Source organism: Pteropus vampyrus, unplaced genomic scaffold (genome assembly GCF_000151845.1).
Source record: "Pteropus vampyrus isolate Shadow unplaced genomic scaffold, Pvam_2.0 Scaffold173, whole genome shotgun sequence".
NCBI lineage: Eukaryota > Metazoa > Chordata > Mammalia > Chiroptera > Pteropodidae > Pteropus > Pteropus vampyrus.
Window position 1 is genome coordinate 1,190,827 of NW_011888954.1, and position 6,121 is coordinate 1,196,947.

Below are 6,121 nucleotides of genomic sequence, written 5' to 3' on the forward strand. Positions count from 1 at the left end.
TTTTTTTTTTTCTTTGTCTTTATTTTCTGAACTTTGATCGTGATATGTCTTGATGTGGATTTCTTTTGGTTTATTCCGCTTGGGATTTGCTCATCTTCTTAAATCTATAGCTTAAAATGAATATCTTTCATCAAATTTGGGAAGTTTTCAGCCATTTTTTTTTTTGAATAGTTTTTTAGCCCCATACTCTTTCTCCTGCCCACTTCAATAATACAAGTGTAAGATCTTCGCTTATAGTCTCACAGGTCCCCGAGGCTCTGTTAATTATTTTTCAGTCTATTTTCTCTCTGTTATTTATATTGGGTGATTTCTATTGTTCTATCCTCTCTTCTCTCCTCTGTCACAGTCATATTCACGTGGAGTTGTTTATTTCAGTTGTATTTTTCAGTTCTAAAATTTCCAGTTGGTTCTTCATTATATCTTCTCTTCTTTGCTGAGACTTTTTATTTTTTTTATGCCTGTCAAATATGTTCACAATTGCTCATCAAACCACTTTGTAATGGCTGCTTTAATCCTTGTTAGATCATCTCAACGTCTGTGCCACTTTGGTGTTTCATCATTGATTGTTTTTTCTCATTTGAGATTTTCCTTGTTCTTGATATGAGTAATTTTCAGTAGTATCCTGGAAATTGGGTGTTTTGTTGTGAGACTCTAGATTCTATTTAATCTTTTTTGCAGGCAGTCACCCTTTTTAGGTGTAACTCACAGATACAGGTAGGGATGGATAGTCAGTTCCCCACCATCCCAGCAAAAACAGGGGACTGCCTCACGCTTCCATGCCTTGCCTCATTGCTCATGGGTAGAGGTGGAAGTTCCACTCTCCAAATGACTCTGCTAGGTGGAGCTCTCGAGGGCTGTGCAAAATGCATCTCCCTTATTATAGCTAATGCAAGAATACACAGAAATGCACCCGTCAGAGTCTCTCTCTGTCACTCAGCTCCGAGGGCAGATTGTAGTCTCTCTGTATTTCCAGCATCTGGCATAGAGTATGGTACATGCAACTCTTGGGAAATGCTTTATGCTTGACAGTCAAGCAGGTTCAGGGTGAGAGTGAGGGAAGCAGGAAGAGACATGGCCGAAGGACAGAGCAGGGGCCAGATCGGAGGGGCTTGTAGGCCATGGTGCTGAGTGTGGTTATTACCCCAAGAATGCAGGGAGCTACAAGGGGAGTCTGGCTGGAGAGTGACCATCAGATCTGACTTTCAGACTGATTTGAGGCTTGGTTTTGGGGGAGATGCACATAAACCCTCTTCCAGGTAGAGCTAAGGGACACAGCAGCTGCCTTGTCTGGGGTTTCCACTAATAACTCATTCTCACTTACAAGCTGTGAAACATGGACAGGGGCCTACCTTGCCAGGCCTCAGTTTCCCCATTTGTAAACTCAGGTTTCTTCATACCTACCTCATGGGAAGAGGGAATCCAATACAAAGCACAAGGAATTGCCTCCCAGTTTGTTGGAAGTGCCTTCTTCCTGGGGCTTTTGTTGGAGAGAGTTTAGTAGTTCAGTTCAACTTGCCAGCTTGCCTCCCAAGGGGCTGCAGAGGGCCTGCGGAGGGGAGCAGCCTCCGCATGGAGCCCAGCAGGCCCGTGGCTTCTAGATGGGTCCAGTGCCTGCCCAGGGAACTTGTTCTCAGTGCTTATTGGCTGCGCTCCTTGCCCCACGCCTGGAGCTTGGTTAATGAAAGCTGCTCTTTCCAAGGCCACAGACAGGCCTGCCCTCGGTGGTGTCTCAGAGACAAGGAGGGAGCCCTAGAAAAGCGCTGAGAAGACCAGGAGTGGGTTCAATTGGCAAGCCCTGGGCACATGTGATTCAGCTGGCCAGGCCTCCTGGATGGGCAAACAGTCTCTCACCAGCTCTCCCTGCTCTTTATTTCATAGTCTGCCAATTCATCTGCAAAAAACATGGAGGGATCTGCCTTGAAAAATTCTTAGTGTCTTTGGGTGAGTGGCTCTTTGCAAGGCTGCATAAAGTTGGTGAAGCCCTTGGCTTCCCCTATGTCCTTTGGATGGTGAGGGCTAGAAGGGGGTAGGGTGGGAAGTGGGAGAGGTCATCATTCTTGGGGGGAGATGCCAGCTTAGAATTTCTGTCCAAGGGCCTGGGCTCAATGAGGAAGCACACATGGACTGCTAGGGTTCACATTTTCCAAGCGTTGGGGCTGTGGAATCTGGTTGGGGAGGAGGCCATAAGCTTCCTGCTATGTAAATATTTCTGGGAAAAGGCGCTAACCGTGATGGAGGGCCTGCTGTGTGCTAGACACAATCACAAGCCTATTATGTGCCCTATTTAATCCTTATAGTAACACTATCAGGTCAGTACTATTGTTATCCCCATTTCATAGATGAGGAAACTAAAGCTGAGTAAGGTCAAGCACTGGCCAGAGGTCACACAGCTGGAAGAAGCAGGATCAGGATTCCAACCAGCTCAGCCTGCTGCCAAGGCCTAGATACTTCCAGGAGCAGCTTGAGAGCTGAACCAGGACTGGTCCCAGATGCCAACTGCAGCAGAACCAGGGGTTAACTGCCAATGGCCTCCCTATCCCAAGCCTGCCATGCACTCCTTTGCTTGGTCACCATGTAGTGGGGCCCATCTCTCTCTTTCTATAGCATCCCCACAGGAGAGTTTGGCCACTTGGGAGGGCCCAGTGCCCAAGAGAGCCTCAGAGGAAATGAGGCCAAGGGGAACCGTCTCCTGGCTCCCTCTCTCCCCCATGCAGGGAGCTGTGGGCTCCTTCAGAGCAGTGGTTGCTATGCAGCCTTGTTTATTCAAGGAGAGCCTGGCAGAGAGCAGGAGCACGCCAGCAGCAGGGCCAGTGGCCACCTCCGGCACCTGCCCAGACAGGAGGCCCGCAGCTCAGGGCTGTGAGGCTGAGGCGGGGCCCGGGCAGGCCAGGCGTGGGGCTGCTCCGTCCCTGCCTTCTTGGATCCACCGGCAGCATTGTCTGCGGAGACACCATGGAAGCTGGATTCCTCCGGTGACAGGAGTTTGGCCTCTGGATGGAGAAGTGAGAGGTGATGTGTCCACCAAGCTTTTTGTGGGGAGAGGGGAATGGGAGGGTGGATCAGGACACCTGAAGTCCTTGGAGGGGTGTCAAGGACCTGATCTGGAGCAAAGACAAAGGGTGCGGTGAGAGGAAAGGCATCATGCCATGAAATGGAGGCTGCGTGACTGTGGGGAGGTCCCGTCCTCTCTCTGGGCCTTCCTGTGTTGGCTCTGGAGGAGGCTGGACTGTTGCTGAGTGCTGCAAGCCAAGGAAGGAGGGGCTGCCCCAGGCTGTCCCCTCCCCAGCCATGGCCTCTGTCAGAGCTCTCTGGGAGTAAACTGCATGCAGCACGAGCACCCACCCAGTCAAGGCCCCCTGGAAGTGCCAGGGCAATGACACCCGGAGTGGGTGGGATGGGTGGTGGAGAAGGCTCTGTGCTCAGGGATGCAGAGGACACCCCAGTAAAGCACAGACCTTGGAGGGGCTTTCTGGGTGCAAATTCCGACCCCACCTCTTACTGGTTGTGTGGACTTTGACTCTTTTTACTCTCAGCCTCCTACAGGTGAGTTTCCTCACCTGTAAAGTGGGGGAAGTAATCCCCCCTGGGGCTGCTTGTGAGGAGTGGAGACAGTGAGAGCGACCAGTGTGTCACCCCTGTGCTGGACGGAAGCCACTTTTGTTGATCCCGTTATTATTATTGTGGGGATGATCGTGTTCCTCTATAGAGCAGATTTTGGGCTCCTGAAAGAGGAGTTTTGTGAATTCCTTCTTTAGGACAAGAACTCACGTTGGCTGGGGACCTCAAAGAGGTCCCAGGCCCCTGGAAGGCACTGAAGGGGCTTGGCTCTGTTGGTACACCACTGAGGCGTGTCATAGAGCATGGTGGTGCCCGGCCCCAGGTGGGGGAATGCAGGAGGAAATAATCAGGCTGCTCCCCACCACTCCCTGGCAGGACCGGGCCCTGCAGCCTTCCAACCCCAGGCTGGCCAGCTCCCAGGACTGGCTCACTGGCTCTGTCTCAGCCCATGGAACCTTGGCCTAGCAGTTCTGAAGAAGGGAGAATGTAGTGCGAGCAAGTAATGGGGAGATATCCAGCTAAGCTCTGGCCAGACCTACCTCCGAAGGTCTCTCACTGTCCCCAGGCCACCTCAGAGGCACCAGACCCTGCTCCCCAGCATGGATACTTGGAAGTTTATCATTTGTTTTATGTTCAACCTCTTGTAGACAGAGAATGTATGAAACTCATGAACTGCTTAAAGAAGAGCTATAAAGTGAATGCGTAGTCACCACCACCCAGGTCAAGAAATATATACTCGTCTTTTTTTAAACTTTATATAAACAGAATGACACTCTATGGAGTCTTGTGTCTGCCTTCTTTCACTAAATATTACACTGTGGATTCATCCATGGTGTTGTGTAGAGCAGTAGTTTGTTCATATTCTTTGCTGTGGAATATTCCATGGCATGAGTACACCATGATTTATTTCTACCCTTTTCTGTTGGGAATTAAGATTCTTTCCAGATTTTGGCCATTATCAGCAGAGCTGCTATGAACAGTCTCATATTTCTTTCTTGGTTCCCATGTGCAAAGTGTTCTCTGGGGTGGATGCCTAGGAGTGGAATTGCTGGGCAGAGGGTTGGCATGTCTTTAACTTTATTGGGTAAAGCCGGACCACTTTCCCAGGTGGTTGTGCCCACTTGTACCTCACCAGCCACGTGTAAGCCATACTGTTCTGCATGTCATCAGCACTTGGCATTATCTATAATCTTTTTAAAAAATTAATTATTAATGTTTATGGTGACATTGGTTAACGAAATCCAATACATTTCAGCTGTACACTTTGACAGTATATATTTATACTGTGTGTTCACCTCCCATAGTTAAGATTTCTTTCTGTCACCATATATTTGACCCCCTTTACCCCGTCTACCTCCCCCCTCTCCCCGCTCCCGCACCCTCTGGTAACCACTAGTCTATAGTCCGTGTCCATGAGTCTCTGTTTGTTTGTCCTGTTCATATGTTGCTTTTAGGTTTATATCCCACATATAAGTGATATCATGTGATTTTCAACTTTTTCAGTCTGGCTTATTTCACTTAGCATGATTATCTCGAGTCCATCCATGTTGTCGCAATTGGCAGGATTTTATCTCTCTCATCTATACTCTTGATGTTTATCAATCTTGGAAGATTGGTGATAGCATCTCATCCTGACTTTAATTTCATTTCCCTGACTACCAGGAGGTGAAATACCTGAGCTTGCCCTTCTTCCTCCCCTCTTCCCTTTGGCTCCATTCCCTGGTCCCCTCTCTCAGCCCCTCACCGAGCCGTTTCCCAACCTCCATTTTTCTCTCTGTCCCCCCTGCTCCTCTGTGTCTACTCTCCCGGTCTCCTTGTGACATCAAGCACTTGTCCAAGTTAGTGCTCTGTCATTAACCCTTGAGCTGCAGACCTGGGCTCCAGAGCAGCCATCTGCAGGTCTAAGATTTCCGCTTTGTCTTTGCTTCAAAACTTCTGGTTCTTGGCCCAACTTCCATCCCTTCATGGGCCATGGACTTCCTTTCAATAAAACAAAGATAGAAAGAAAATGGCTGTCTATAGTTGCCTGGGCAAAACCTTGACATATGCCCAGGAGACGCTCAAGTAAGATTCTAGCTCTTGGTCAAGGCGAGCTGGCTTTCTCCTGGGGCCGTAGGGGAAAGGTCTGAAGTCTGCTCTTTGTATCTCCGGCTGCTGCACCGAGAGGAGCTGTCGCCACATCTCAATGGATGGCCATAGGGAACTGCTCCAGCTTCCTGATCACGGGGAACAAGCAGAGCATAGCACCCAGCACAAAACCTGAAGGCCCGCAACTCCTTCCACGACAGCGGGCTGATTCACTGCCAGGCGGTGGGCGTGGGGCCGACGGCCGCAGCAAAGGCGTGGTGGTCGCTGGAGATCCAGCCTCGAAAGCCGGCCGCCTCCCATGTGCGGACCACCATCAACAAGAAAGCCTGGGGGGCCACCCTCAGCAGCATCCCGCACGTGATCCACATGGGATCTGCGCCTGGCCGCCATCTGCAGAGCCAGTGCCATCCTGCACAGCCAGCTGGGGGCCGTGCTGGTGAAGAGGCAGCGGGCTGCCCCACCCTCCAAGCAATAA

The 6,121-nt window shown here is 50.3% G+C and overlaps 1 pseudogene; it reads left to right on the forward strand.

Moving 5' to 3' along the window:
• Window positions 1–6,121, forward strand: part of LOC111746052 — a 21,204-nt pseudogene extending 15,083 nt beyond the window's left edge.